The sequence below is a fragment of the Dasypus novemcinctus genome, chromosome 22, assembly GCF_030445035.2.
Source record: "Dasypus novemcinctus isolate mDasNov1 chromosome 22, mDasNov1.1.hap2, whole genome shotgun sequence".
In the NCBI taxonomy this organism is placed as follows: Eukaryota; Metazoa; Chordata; class Mammalia; order Cingulata; family Dasypodidae; genus Dasypus; species Dasypus novemcinctus.
Genome location: NC_080694.1, coordinates 1,714,024 through 1,730,144, shown reverse-complemented (window position 1 = coordinate 1,730,144; position 16,121 = coordinate 1,714,024).

The window sequence follows — 16,121 nt, the reverse complement described above, 5'->3', positions numbered from 1 at the left end:
TTAAGTTTTGCCTTTCATCACTGTAATATATGTTGTCCTATATGTACAGTTACATTTTCTTCCATTACTTCCTCAGTATTTTACCTTTTTAATTTTGTCTTCAGAGAAGTTTTAGGTCACAGTAAAGTCACATACAGAATATAGGGGACTCCCATATACCCAACATCTCCCCATTTTTCCCCCTTCCTTGTTAAGAACCTTTTTCACATGTGAATGGTACATTTGTTGTAACTGATGTACAAATATTAAAACATAGCTGCAAACTATGGTCAGTGGTTTCTATTATGGTTTACATTTTAGACCATATACCTTTATGTATTTTTTATGAAATTTAACATGGCCTGTATCCATCATTGCAAGATCACACAGAAGACTTCATTTGACCCTAAATACCTACTCTTCCATTGATCCCTTTCCTCCCTCTCCCTCCCCTCAGGACCCACTATGCCCACAAGTCTTTATTCCTTGAAGGACAAGATTTGTAATTCTTGCAACAATGCTAATGGCTTGACACAGTCATCTGTCCCCTCCTATTAGGAACCACCCATACTCTCCAGAGACACCCTCCCCTGTGTTTGAGAACATATCAAGACTCCCCTGTATGGGAGTTTAACTCCTTTCTGCTCATTATGTGGGTCTCCCTCCACTGATCCAACACATTATGACAAAATCATCACTTGCACCTTCTCTAAAAGACTGCCCCAGGTGTGCCATGTCCCAAATGTACCTCCATCCAGCACCCTAAACCAGTAGCCCTTCCTTGTCATATTGCCAAAACAATTTTCTTGGCACTATAGTTTCATCCACATACCTGCCAATCTCCAGTGTTCACCTACCTTCCCCAACCTTTCCCCCATTTCCATGGACCATCCAACCCATCCTCCGTACCCTAGCTCCCTGTCAAGCTTGCACCACCCAACCCAATAGTATCCCTACACCCCTGTCATATCCCTTTACTGCACAACTACTCACACCTTATCATAGATTTCACTCCTATGGGCATTGGGTCACAATCTTCTTCTCCCTTTCTATATCCTGTAAACCTATCTTCCAGACTCTAGCTCCCTGAGTTGGCTCACTTAACTTAATTCTTATCAAAGAGGTCATGTAATATTTGTCCTTCAGTGGCTGGCTTGCTTTATTCAACATAAGGCCCTTCAGATTCATTCATGCTATCCCATGTGTTGTACTGTATTCCTTCTTACAGTTGAATAATATTCCATTGTATGTATAGACTACATTTTGATTATCCATTCATCTCTTAATGGGCATTTGGGTTGATTCCAGTTTTGGCAATAGTGAATAGTGCTGCTGTGAACATTGTTGTGCATAATCAGTTCTTGTCTTTGTTTTCAGTTCTTCTGGATATATACCCAGCAATGGAATTGATGGGTCTTATGACAGAACTACAGTTAGTTTTTTGAGGAAATCCCAAACTGTCATCCACAATGGCTGGGCCATTCTCCATTCCCACCAGCAGTAGATGAGGGTGTCCATTACTCCGCATCCTCTCCAACACCTTAATCCTCTGATTTTTTTAATGTCCACCAGTCTGATGGAAATAAGATGGTATCTCATTGTAGTTTTAATTTGCATTTCCCTGATAGCTAGTGATGTTGAGCATCTTTTCATAAGCTTTTTAGCCTTTTGTATTGCTTCTTTGGAGAAGTGTCTTCAAATCACTTGTCCATTTTTTAAATGGGTTGTCTTTTTATTTTTAAGATATAGGATTTCTTTACATATGCTGGACATTAGGCTCCTATCAGATATTTGGTTACCAAATACTTTCTGCCATAGTTGAGGCTGTCTTTTCACTTTCATCACAAACTCTTTTCCAGTGCAAATGGTTTTAATTTTTAGGAGGTCCCTTTTATCTGTTTTTTTTCTTTTGCTTCTCATGCTTTGGGTTTGAAATTCATGAAGACATTTCCTATTACAAGGTCTTATAGACCCTTCCCTACTTACCTTCCAAGGTCCTTATGGTCTTGGCTCTTATATCTTTGATCCATCTTTAGTTAGTTTTTGTATAAGGTGTGAGATGGATATTCTTTTGGATATTCATATCCAGTGTCCAAGCACCATTTGTTGAAGAGGCCATTCTCTCCCAGTTGAGTGGGCTTGGTGGCTTTCCCAAGGATCAAATGACTGTATATGCCATGATCTATATCAGAATTCTCAGTTCAGTTCCATTAATTATTAAGCCTGTTCTTGTGCCAGTACCATGCAGTTTTGACCACTGTAGCTTTATAGTATGCTTTAAAGTCAGGTAGTGTGATTCCTCCAATTTCATTTTACTTTGTCAATATGTCCTTGAATATTCAGGGACTCTTGCCCTTCCAAATAAATTTCATAATAAGTCTTTCCAATTCATCAAAAAATGCTGTGTTGGTTTTTATTGGGATTGCATTAAATCTGTAGATTAGTTTGGGTAGGACAGACATCTCAATGATATTTAGTCTTCTTATCCATGCGCAGGGAATATTCTTCCCTTTATTTAAGTCTTCTTTGATTTTCTTTAACAGTTCTTTGTAGTTGTCTGCATATAAGTCACTTACTTCTTTAGTTAAATAATCCCAGATATTTGATTTTTTTAGTTTCTATTGTAAATGGTATTTTTTTCTTGATTTCCTCATCAGATTGCTCATTATTGGTGTAGAGGAATGCTACTTATTTTTTTTCATTGTTCTTATAACCTTCAACTTTCCTGAACTCATTTATAAATTCTAGAAGCTTTGTTTCTGAGGGCTTTCTATGTATAGGATCATGTCATATGCAAATAGTGAAACTTTTACTTCTTCCTTTCCAATTTTGATGCCTTTTAAATATTTTTCTGGCCTCAGTGCTCATGCAAGTACTTGTAACACAATGTTAAATAAGAGCAGTGACACTGGACATCCTTCTCTTGTATCCAATCTTAGATGGAAACCTTTTAGGAGTTCATGATTGTCTATGATTTAGCTGTGGGTTTTTCATAAATACCTTATATTATGTTGAGGAAGTTTCCTTCTATTCCTATCTTTTGGAGTGTTTTAATCAGGAAAGGGTGTGTTTTGTCAAATGCTTTTCCTGCATTTGACATGAGATGATCATGTCAGATCATCATGTAGAGATGATCATGTGATTTTTTCCCCTTTGATCTCTTTAGGTGGTGTATTTTATTGATTTTCTTGTGTTTAATGCTCCTTGCATACCCAGGAAGAAAGCCAGTTAGTCATGGTGTGTAATTTGCTTGATGTACTGTTCAATATGATTAGCAAGTATTTTGTTGAGGATTTTAGCATCTGGTTCATTAGAGATTGGTCTGTAATTTTCCTTTCTTGTAGCATCTTTGGGTTTGGTATTAGGGTAATGTTGGCATCCTAGACTGAGATAGGTGATGTTCCTTTTACTTCTATTTTTTGGAAGAGTTTAAGCAGGATTGGTGTTAGTTCTTTCTGGAATGTTTGGTAGAATTCACATGTGAAACTGTCTGCTCCTGGGCTCTTCTTAGAGTCATCTTTTGATGACTGATTCTATCTCTTTACCTGTGATTCATCAATTGAGTTCATTTTTCTTCTTTCACCAGTGTAGGCTACTTGTGTGTTTCTAAGAATTTGCCTATTTCCTCTAAATTATTCTTTTTGGCATATAATTTTTCAAGGTATCCTCTTATGATACACTATTTCTGTGGGGTCAGTGGTGATTTCCCTTTCCTCATTTCTTATTTTATGTATTTACATCTTCCTTTTTTTTTTCTTTGTTAGTGTAGCTGTTTGCCAATTTTATTGATCTCTAAGAACCAGCTTTTGGTTTTATTTTTTCTAGTCCTTTCTAATTTTCAATTTCATTTAGATCTGCACTAATCTTTGTTATTTCCTCCATTGTACTTCCTTTGGGGTTAGCTTGTTGTTCTTTTTCTACTTCCTCCAGGTGTGCAGTTAGGTCTTTGATTTTAGCACTTTCTTCTTTTTAATATTGGCATTTATGGCTGTGAATTTTCCTCTCAGTACAGCTTTGCTGCATCCTATAGATTATGCTATGTTGTGTTATTTTTTTATTCATTTCAAGGTAATTACCGATTTCTTTGCAAATTTCACCTTGCCCCACTGATTGTCTAAGAGTATATTGTTTAACTTCTATGTCTTTGTGCCTAATCTGCTTCTCTGCCCCTTGCTGATTTCCAGCTTCAGTCCTCTGTGGTCAGATAAGTTACTTTGTGTAATTTCAGTCTTTTCGAATTCATTGAAAGCTGTTCTGTGGCCTAGCATATGGTCTATCCTGGAGAATGATCCATGTGCTCTCAGAAAGATTGTATATTGCACAGTATTTGAGTGTAATGTTATGTATGTCAATTAGGTCCAGATCCTCTAATGTATTATTTAGGGTCTTTGCTTCTTTATTGATTCTCATTGAGATATGCTGCCTAATGTTGATAATGGTGTATTAAAGTTCCCCAGAGTAATTATAGAGTAATTATAGAGACATGTATATCCCCACCTAGTTATTTCCCTTGTTTGTCTCATGTATTTTGAGATTCCCTGGTTTGGTGCATAAATATTTATGATTTTTCTTTCTTCTCAATAGATTTCTTCTTTTTGTAATGTATAGTGCCATTTTTTTTTGTCTCTTATAGTATTTTTGCATTTAAAGTGTATTTTTTTGTGGTTTTAGTATAGCTACTCTCATCCTCTTCTGATTATTGTTTGCATGTAAAATTGTTTTCCATCCATTCACTTTCTGTCTCCTTGCATCTCTGGGTCCTTGATGAGTTTATTGTAGGCAGCATAGGGATGGTTCATATTTCCTTATCCATTCTGACAATCTGTGTGTCTTGACTGAAGAGTTTAAGCCTTTAACATTCAATGTTATTACTGTCAGGGAATTACTTATATTAGCCATATTTTTTTAGATGTATATATGTTATATGTTGTTTTTATGTCTTATCTTTTTATTCTTACACTCTCCTCCACCTCTCTCCTTTTTTTCCCTTTCATCCTAAAGAACTCCCTTTAGTATTTCTTTTTTTTAAGATTTATTTTTTATTTTCTTTCTCTTCCCTTTCCCCCCCAACGTCCCCATTGTCTGTTCTCTGTGTCTGTTTGCTGCATTGCCTTCTTTGTCCACTTCTGTTGTTGTCAGTGGCACGAGGATCTGTGTTTCTTTTTGTTGCATCATCTTGTTGTGTCAGCTCTCCGTGTGTGTGGAACCATTCTGGGGCAGGCTGCACTTTCTTTTGCACTGGGTGGCTCTCCTTATGGGCGCACTCCTTGTGTGTGGGGCTCCCCTATGCAGGGGGCACCCGCGTGGCACGGCACTCCTTGTGCGCATCAGCACTGCACGTAGGCCAGCTCCACACAGGTCAAGGAGGCCCGGGGTTTGAACCATGGACCTCCTATATGGTAGACAGATGCCCTATCCACTGGGCCAAGTCCGCTTCCCTTCATTTAGTATTTCTTGAATGGCAGCTTTCTTATTGACAAATGCTGTTAATTTCTCATTATTTGTTAATATTTTGAAGTCTCCTTCATTTTTTGAATGCCAGATTTGCTGGATAGAGAATTTTTGGCAGGAAGTTTTTTCTTTTAGCACCTTAACTCTGTCATACCACTGCCTTCTTGCCTGTATAGTTTCAGATGGGAAATCAGCACTTAATCTTTTTTAGCTTCCCTTGTATGTGATGGATCTCTTTTCTCTTGTTACTTTCAGTATTCTCTCTTTGCCATGAGCATTGGACAATTTGAGAAGTATATGTCTTGGGTAGAGCTGTTGGGATTTGTACTTTTTGGGTTGTGCTGTACTTCCTGGCCATGTACATCCCTTTTCCTCAGTAGGGTTGGGAAGTTTTCAACCATCATTTCCTCCAGCATTCCTTCTATCCCCTTTTCCTTCTCTTTTCCCTCTGGGATGCCTACAGTGCATATGTTTCTGCAATTCAAATCCTTAAGTCCCTGCTGGATTTTTTCTGTCTTTTCATCCTTCTGTTTTGCTATCTGATTTCCTATGTACTGCCTTCCTCATCATTGTTTCTTTCTTCTGTCTGTTCACATCTGCTGTTTTGTGCTTTCAGTATATTTTTGATTTCCTGCATTGTGCCATTAATCACCATCATATCCATTATCTTTTTATGTATGTACATTTTCAATTTCTTCAGTATGTTCTCCCAGTGTCTTTTTTTTTTGAGATTTATTTTTTATTTATTTTTCTCCCCTTCCTCCCCTCCCCCCAGTTGTCTCCTCTCTGTGTCCATTTGCTGTGTGTTCTTCTGCGTCCACTTGTATTCTTGTCAGTGGCACTGGCAATCTGTGTCTTTTTGTTGCATTGTCTTGCTGCATCACCTCTGCGTGTGTGCGGCACCACCCTGGGCATGCTGCACTTTTTCATGCTGGGCAACTCTCCTTATGGGGTACACTCCTTGTGCATGGGGCTCCCCTATGTAGGGGACACCCCTGCGTGGCACAACACTCATTGCATACATCATCACTGCACATGGGCCAGCTCATCCCATTGGTCAGGAAGCCCTGGGTTTGAAATTTGGACCTCCCATGTGGTAGGCAGATGCTGTATATGTTGAGCCAAATCCTCTTCCCCCTGTTTCTTTTTAATATCCTCAATCTCTTCCTTCACTTCATTAAGTTGACTTATGATATTTGGACATCTTTGATTAGTTCCATGTTCTGTATTTCCTCCTTTTTTTCAATTTGTTCATTAGACTGGGCCATGTCTTCCTGTTTCTTAGTATGGGTCATAATTTTTTGTTGGTGTCTAGGCATCTGTTTATCTCGATGAGTTTATTCAGTTGGTTAGCTTCTCTTTCTGCTCTAGTGTTTTATTTTGTTATTTTTGCATGTTGTAAGTTTTCACTTTGGCACTTCATTCCTCTTATTGTATTTCCTTGTCTGTGTTGTCTTGAAAAAAATATGACCAGAGGAAAGGAAAGATATAAGAAGAGGAAAAGAATAATAATAGCAATAATAATAATAAAAGGTAGAATAAGTGTCATACAAGACCTAGGAAAATAAATACTCCACATGAGTAAAAAATCTTAAGAAGGACAGTGGAATAAGTTTTAAAAAGTGGAATCAAAAAAACAAAATGAGAAAAAATAGAGAAAAATATTGAATTAAAAGCCTGGAATGATGAGTAGAGAGGTGAAAAGAAAATTAAACTTAAAAAAAAAAAATAAGGGAAGAAAACAAAAAAGCAGTGTGCAAAAGAAATTTTTTTAAAAATTGAAGACCAAAATAGGCAAGGTGCATGAAAAAGAACAGAAAACAGAAGATAGATAAGAAAGAAAAGAAATTATGTAGGTCAAAAAAAAAAAAAACAGTAAAAGTACAAAATTGGGGTGACAAAGAGAGGGGAAACACCACAAAAGTAATGAAACAGCAGCAGCAACAACAACAAAACAACTGAGGAAAGACAACCTTCTCTTTAGGCCCCTAAGGAGCTTCTCAGGCTGCTGGTGTTCATCATTCACCCTGCAGCCTACCTTCTGCAGGCAGCTGATGTACCCAGTTTTAGTGATTAAAATTTTAAAAGTTAAAATAAAGAAGGAAGACTTTTTTAAAACAAAGAAATCACAGGTCCAAGAGCACTTAAATAAAAAAGAGGGCCAGTACATTCCTTGTCATAAACTACTAGCTGATGCCTGATAACCAGTTGAGTCACACCTTTGACCAGGGGCCTCGTACATGCGAGGCAGGACTCCCTCCACTGAGCTAAATTGTCTCATTAGGTTAATGGGTCTTTAGAGAGCTAAGTGCCACCTTCCCCAGGTGTTTGCAGACTTCTGTACCTGCTAAAGTCTGGCTGATGAGGCAGTTGTGCCCAGCCCCTCTCTAGTCTAATGGCTTTCTCTCCTCAGGAGGGCATCTGTGTGTGATAGCCTGCCTGAGGGGATCCCGCCTCCCCTCTCCCAGGCAGGTCTGGGTCTCCTCCAAGATTCAAAGGGTCCTGAGCTAGCCAAACTCACCACAAAGGAACCACTGTGCAGCATCTGCCAGACCCCTCTTCCTCCCAGGGAACACACCTTCCCAGTCCTTGGCAGCAGCAAGCCAGGGGCCATGTGGCTACTTGCTGGGATTGTGGTGTATATGTGGGATTTCCAGCCACAGGTGTGAGCAACTCCTGGTTTTCTTCTTTATCTTTCCAGTACCTTCCAGATAACTCAGAGCACCTTCCTGTTCTATAAATATCCAGAGCCCCTCCTTTAGATAGGTACCTGCCTTCTGGGTGCTTTTTTTTTTTGTAAGTGTATCAGTCTCTACTTACCTTCTTCATCCCTTTTCCTGGCAGTCCTTAAGGTTGTTTTTTGGGGGGAAGTGGGCTTGGCCCAATGAATAGGGCATCCACCTACCACATGGGAGGTCCATTGTTCAAACCCCGGGCCTCCTTGCCCCATGTGGATCTGGACCATGCCCAGTGCTGATGCATGCAGGGAGTGCCGTGCCATGCAGGGGTGTTCCCTAAGTAGAGGAGCCCAACATGCAGGGAGTGTGCCCCATAAGGAGAGCCACCCAGCACGAAAGAAAGTGCATCCTGCCCAAGAATGGTGCTGCACACACAGAGAGCTGACACAACAAGATGACACAATAAAAAAGAAACAGATTCCTGGTGCTGCTGATAAGGATAGAAGAGGTCACAGAGGAACACACAGTGAATGGACACAGAGAGCAGGCAAATGGGGGGAGGGGAGGGGAGGGGAGAGAAATAAAAAAAATAAATCTTAAAAAAAAAGTTGTTTTTTGATGTTTGGTCCTCTAGAATATCCTCCCAATTGTCTCTTTTCCCTTGGGGGGAAAATGCTAGACCCATAGGAAAGGAAAGAGATAAGAAGAGTAATAGTAATAATAATGCAAAAAAGGTAAAAAGGAACTGCATAAGAGCTAGGAAACTAAGGAATATAAGTAAAAAACCATTAAAAAAATACAAAGGAATAAGAATAAGAAGAGTTGGAATAGAAAAAATTAAACAAGAATGAAAATAGAAAAAAATATGATGAATTAAAATGCCAAGCACATCAGAAGAAAGTAGAAGGAAAGAAAAAGGAAAGAGAGAAAAAGAAAAAATGAAGACCAAACAAAAACTGGTAGAATGAAAGAAAAGCAACAGAACTCAGAAGGCAGAAAAACAAAAGGAAGAGAAATAAAATAGGTTGAAACATAAGCTTAAAAAAAGGAACAAAGAAAGGGAAAAGAACAAAGAAAACAAAAGAGTAACAAAGAAGCCACCCTGGATGAGCAGCCTTCCCTCTTAAGCCCCCAGAGACCTCATAGGCTGCTGGTGCTCATCAGTCACCTACAGCCTGCCTTCCACAGATGATCCATCCAGTTTTACCAAGTAAAATAAAGGAAAAAGAAAAAAAATCCAAGAATCCATTAAAAAAACAATAGAATCTCAGCCTTATGTCCCTATCATGAGGTGCTGGCAGTGCGCCTACTCTCTCTGGATCCCTTCACTCAGGAGGTACCAGGGCTCCAACCAGGCACCTACATGCAAGGCAGGGGCTTCCCTCTTGTGCTGCAGCAGCTCTATGAGCTAAGCAGGCTTTTGGAAGCTTGTCTGGCTCTTCCTGGCCCCGTTTCCCTTAAGAGTTGGACTTTCTAACAGCTCTCAGGGGCTGGGCTGGTTGGGTGCCCATCCCTGCCCCTCCTTGATCAAGTTCCTTTCTCCCAGGGTGGCTTGATGTGACAGCCTGCCTGAGTAGATTCTCCCTCTGCTCTCCACAGGGCCATCCCAGTGCTGGCTGGTGTCCTCCCCGAGATTCAAAGGGGGCTGAGGTTTCCAAACCCACAGAAGGGAAACCACTCCCCACCCTGCAGCAGACCCGCTTCTTCCCAGGGAATGCACCCTCCCCTCAGCTGGCCTTTGAGGGCCAGCGGATCCATGGAGGCTATTTGCCTTGAGGGTGGGCTTGCCCACCACCTTTTCCAACCACAGGGGTGAGCACCTCACGGTTTTCCCTTGAGCTCTTTATCTCTTTGTCCAGCTTCCTCCTGAATGTTGCCTGCTGCCTCCTGCTCCTTGGATTCCCAAAACAGCTCACTCAAGTTAGGCCCCTACCCACTCTCTGCCATTTTTTTCCAAAAGAGATGAGCAGTGCTCACTTACAGCAACACCATTTTCCAGATTAGTGCATCTACAAATTTTTAATCTGCTTAGTGAGTGAAAGGAAAACATGAGAATTATGTCTCCCCAAGTAGAGAATATCAATAAAGGGCTAGAAAGTATAAATTTAGTGGAAATAGAAATTCTGGAGTTGAAAAATAGGATGATATGAGAACTTCTCTAGAGGTGATCAACAGGTGTTTCCCTGACTAAAGATCTAAACAACTCCCTCAGCAGCCTGGAGTGTGCACCTTCCTATTTCAGTCCTTCCTCTCCCAGATCATGTGCACTCCAAAAGATGTAGCAGTGAGACCTAGTTTTCTTATTAATTTTACTGGTCACTAGTGATGTTGAATGAATTTTTATACCCTTGCTCATGCTTAACTCACTGCAGATCCTGTGATTTAGGGTATAAAGAGGAGGGGACTTGGTCAATTTTTGTGTTTTCAGAGACCTCTACTTCTGCCTGAGAACCAAAAACTGCACCCAGCCTGAATGAAAATCCACCAGTGGAGACACAGCTCTGTACTCAGAGATATTCTGCATCCTGGCCTCTGAGTCCCCATGAGATTTAGAGGAAAATATTGCCCTCCATTAACAGGGAGAATCGTGACTCAAATTTCTGTGAACCTCAATATCCCTCAGAGAATCCCACATATTCCTACCCAAGTCAACCAGATTCAATGAAAGCCCTCCTCATGTTATATAAATTAGTCTATCCCAGTCTCACAAGGGAGAAAGGTGATTGTTTTCTCTATTAAAGACACTTACTGAAGCCATTTAAATTGGAGGATTGATTTTTCCATTTCTGTAAGCAAAAATGGCTGCTGGGATTTTTATAACTATTATATTGAATCTGTAGTTCCCTATGGGTAGTATTGATATTAGAACAATATAGTCTTATCATCATTGAACAATGGATGTCTTGCCATATGTTTAGATCTTCTTTAGTTTCATTCAGTTATGTTTGCTAGTGTTCATGTGTTTTATCCTTTCATTAAATTCATTTTAGCTATTTTATTTATTAGCAGCTAATTGAATGGACATTTTTTTTTTTGCTGTGCTGTATAAATGAAACTGACTTTTGTGCATTTATCTCCTACAATGCAAGTTTGTTTAATGCCTTTATTGTTGCATTAGTATTGTGGCTTCTTTGGAATTATGTATTTAAAGAAGTATGTCATCTATAATCCTTCTTCCATTCCAATATGGATGACTTTATTTCTTTTTCTTACCCAGTTGCTCTGGCTAGAACTTCTAGTACAATGTTGAAAGTCAGTGATGAAAGTAAGTTGACTCATCTTGTTCATGAACTGTTGGGAAGATTTTTATTACTTCACTATTGAGTGTAATGTTAGCTGTGGATTTTTTAAATGCAGCTGTGAACAGATTAGAATGACTTCCACAAATGATCATCCACATAGTGAGCAGCAGAAAGCCCCCAGATTATAGGCATCCTGTGAGTGCATTTCTGAAATCCTGGAATGTGAGTTAGTTATAGGATACCTAAATTTTTGTGGTTTTGAAGAACTTAATTCTCGCTAATGTCCATATGTTCAAGGTTTAACAATAAGATCATGATAGACTATGCCTGAAATATTTTGATGTGTTTTAAATTTTAAAAATTCAATAAACCCTATTAAATGAATTTTTCTTTCTACAGGTTATTTATAAAGTAGTATTTTAATTGGAATAAGAACAAGTATTAGCCAGAATCCTTGAGGACCATGTGTGTGCCTGGTGATAGGTGTAAAGCCATATGGTGGTAATATTGTAGTCCAGATAGAAATGATGCTGAACCTATTTGATTATGAATCTAAAGCAATAAAAATTTTTCTAAATTTGCTGAATATGGACCATGATTGCTAACACAAAATATGTATAAAAATAGATTGATTTAAAACTAAATAGAAAATAACTGTAGTCATAAAGTATAAGAAACTAAAATCTAATGATTGTAGGTATACAATACATTAAATATACAAAAACAAGACAATTCAGAAGTGAAATATAGTATAACTTATTGAAATAACATATACATATTGCTTTTGAATATATATAGACTTATAGATCATTGATTTTGGAAATCTATAGATGTATAGAGAATGCCAAAATTTTGGCAACATGGTAATGTTTCTCAAGAGAAGAGTACGTGTAAAAGGAAAATTCAATAGTCAGATGGCAAAAGAAAATAGACAACAAAAGGTGTGGTAGAGGTAATGAACTGAGTGAAAATCCTTTTTGGAAGAGTGGTGGAAGTATAGAATCTGAAAATATCAGGAAGAAAGCTTCCATACTTTAAAATATTTCATAAAACATGTAGAAAGAGAAACAGAGCTGTATTGTTAGAAAGTTATTTTCAGCCTCACTACTGTCTATAAAGTTTTTTTAATCATATGAAAACCAAGAGAAAAAACATTATTTTCAAGTATCAAAGTAATATAGGGAGAAAAGGAGTAGGTGCAGAGTAATCCACAACAAATGAATGAAAGCTCTTTGTCATGATCTATATTATGTACTGAAATATACTTTCTGAAAAGTAGATAACAGGCATTAGGAAAATGAAATAATACAATGATAAAATATCATAAATTTTAAAAACTCAAAAAGTGAATGAGAAGAAATAAGAAAATGGAAATACAGCTAAAAGTTGAAGTATAATCTCTAAGAAATAGGGTGACAAGATAATGCTTAAGTCTTCATGTTACTCAAATGTGGCCAGTCTCGAAGCCAAACTCAGCATGTAAATGCAATGCCTTCCCCCCAGCGTGGGACATGACACCCGGGGATGAGCCTCCCTGGCACCGAGGGACCACTATCAACTACCAACTGATGATGCAACTGGAAAATGACCTTATACGGAAGGTTCAATGTGGATCAGCAGAATATCCCTGTCTACATAAAATAACATGACTTTAAAATGCTGTTTGAACTAAAGTAAGGGGGAAATGGAAAAGAGAAATGAGTTTATATGGTTACGAGTTTCTAAAAAAGAGTCTGGAGGCTGGCAGAAGGATTGCCCTCATGCACAACTGAGCAGAGTCAGAGAGACAGATAAAGCAGATACAACCCCCAGATATCGGTTCCTTTGAGGGCTAAAGAGACCCATGGGAGTTATGGTCATGGCCGATGGGGTTAACTACCAGGTTAGATGGCCCCTTTTTGGAACTGGTGTTTATGTGTGATGAATCTGGACTCAGATGGGATCTTCCTTCATAAGACTTTCATGCTAATGTGCTGGAGGTGCAGTTAACGTTGGGGTTTAAGATATATTTAGGGGATTTGAATCTCTGGACTGACAATGTGATAGCCAGGTCCTGAGCCTCAACAGACTCCAGCACCTACAATATGATTTATTGGACTTACCACACTCAGCTAAGATGGAGTTGAAGAAGGACAACCACCACACCATGGAGCCTAGAGTGATTACAACTGAAAGTGGGAGGATTGCATCCAGCATCCATGTGGAATCTGAGCCTCCTCTTGACATAGAGGTGCAATGGACACAACCAATCCAATGTTCACATAGAAGAGGTGGCATTGGATTGGGAAAAGTGGACATGGTGGCTGATGGGTATGGGGAAAGGCAGGAAGAGATGAGAGGTGGAGGCTTTGGGACATGGAGCTGCCCTGGATGGTGCTTCAGAGGCAATCACCGGACATTGTAAATCCTCACAGGGCCCACTGGATGGAATGGAGGAGAGTATAGGCCATGATGTGGACCATTGACTATGAGGTGCAGAGGTGCCCAAAGATGTACTTACCAAATCCAATGGATGTGTCATGATGATGGGAACGAGTGTTGCTGGGGGGGGGGGGGGAGAGGTGGGGTGGGGGGGTGGGGTTGAATGGGACCTCACATATATATTTTTAATGTAATATTATTACAAAGTCAATAAAAAAAAAAAGAGCAAAAAAAAAAAAGATAATGCTTAAGTAGGAAGAAAAAGTGAAAAGCTGAAAGGGCTGAAAAATTAAATGGAGAATGTTAAAGATTAAAGAAAAACAGTCAAAAGTTGAGGAATGGTTCAGATGATCCACTAGCTGAACCCTGGGTGCCTGAAGCAGGAAGTGGGTGGGGCCATCCCCAGTCTGGAGGCCTTTGGAGGGTCCTGAGGTCTGGGTGGGACCTGCACATGGGCAGTGCTGGAAGCTGCCTCATCCCTCCCTCCCATGATGCTCAGCTCCAGGCTGCAGGCCTTGGCAGGTGGTGTCCAGGCTCTTTCAGCCTGTTCTTTGGTGATGGCTGTGGCTCCTCAGATGCTATGTTGCCTTGAACTCTGTACCCTGGGTCATTTATGGGAGGTGTTACTCCTGTGCACTGGGGAGGGTGTAGACCTGTGCTGAGTCTCATCCTTTAATAGTGGACCTCCTGCTGCTGAAGCAGGAGGTGGTGCATTCATCTGGGTGGACCTGGGGGACTCCAGATCACTGATTTGTCAATTAAAGTAAATCCATGAACTGGGTTTCCACAAAGCCGTTAAACAGATGGCTGAGTTCCAGGATGACTGTGTGCTCCCCCTTGTTGACGGCAGTTCTGGTTTATGTCCTTTGTCCTGCCTTTTCATGTCACCCCCTCTCACTAAGAGTGTCCTGATATGACTTTATGTTACATGGTCAGACTATTAGGTCTATTTTGGGCATTTCTTTAAGAAAGGTTGACTTAACAACTAAATAACTTAAGTTAAAAAAAACTTGCAAAACATAGGGTGTACAATGAGACACAGGCATATATACTTGTGTCCAGATGGCTTATCCAGCAAGGAGGTGTGTGAAATTGGTAAGTGGGTGTCTGGGCGGTGGTAGAACTGAGAGAACAGGGGCTGGATGAGAGGGAGGCTTACCTTTCATTGTGTAGCTTTTTCAACATTTGATTTTTATTAAAATGAGTGTTTTTCCTACAAAATACACAATAATAAGATTCTGGGAAGGGACCATTATAGGCATTTGTCCTGTTATGTGAATTTTCCTTCTAGGAGACCTCTAGTCAGCTGGACAATCCCAGGTAATGGGACAAAATTTTGTTTTTATGTTCATGAGAAATATTGGTATGTGGTTTCCATTCTTTTTTTTTTTAAGCAGCTTTTATTGAGATATATCTCACATACCATACAATGCACTCATTTAAAAGTGTATATACTTCAGTGGTTTTTTTGTATATGCACACAGTTGTGCAACCATCACCACAATTTGAGAACCTTCTTATCACTCCAGAAAGAAATCCTGTACACTTTAGCTATCACACCCCAACCCCCTCACCTCACCCCCAGCGTAGATAACTGCTAATCTACTCTCTGTCGCTACAGATTTGTGGACATTGTCTATTCTGGACATTTCACATAAATACAATGCGTGGCCTTTTGTGTCTGGCTTCTTTCATTCCAATGTTTTCAAGGTTCACATTGTAGCATGTACTAAGAATATAAAAAGAGGAGAGTGGGTGTGGCTCAAGTGGTTTAGTGCCTGCTTCCCACAAGGGAGGCCCCAGGTTCAGTTCCCATTGCCTCCTAAAAAGAACCAAACAAAAACAAGGGAAATAACCAACTCGGGAGCCGATGTGGCTCAGTGGTTGAGTAACAGCTTTCCACATTTGAGGTCCAGGGTTCAATCCTCAGTCCCCACACCTCACCAAAAATAAAAAGAAATGTATTTAATTTCTTTTTATTGTTGAATAATATTCTGTTGTATGGATACACCACATTTTATTTTTCCATTCATCAATTGATGGACATTTAGGTTGTTTCCACGTTTGGGCTATTAAGAAGAATGTTGCTATGACATTTGTATTCAAGTTTTTATACCTAGAAGAGGAATTACTGGGTCCTCACCATTGAGTGTTTTCTGTAACACCTGTACTATTTTACATTTCCACAGCAATTGGAATGAGTTGTCTCAAAACTCATTTCATGAGTTTATTTATTTTTTTAATTTTTTATTGATTTTGTAAAAATATTACATTAAAAAATTATATGAGGTCCCATTCAACCCCACCACCCCCACCCCACCACTCCCCCCAGCAACACTCACTCCCTTCG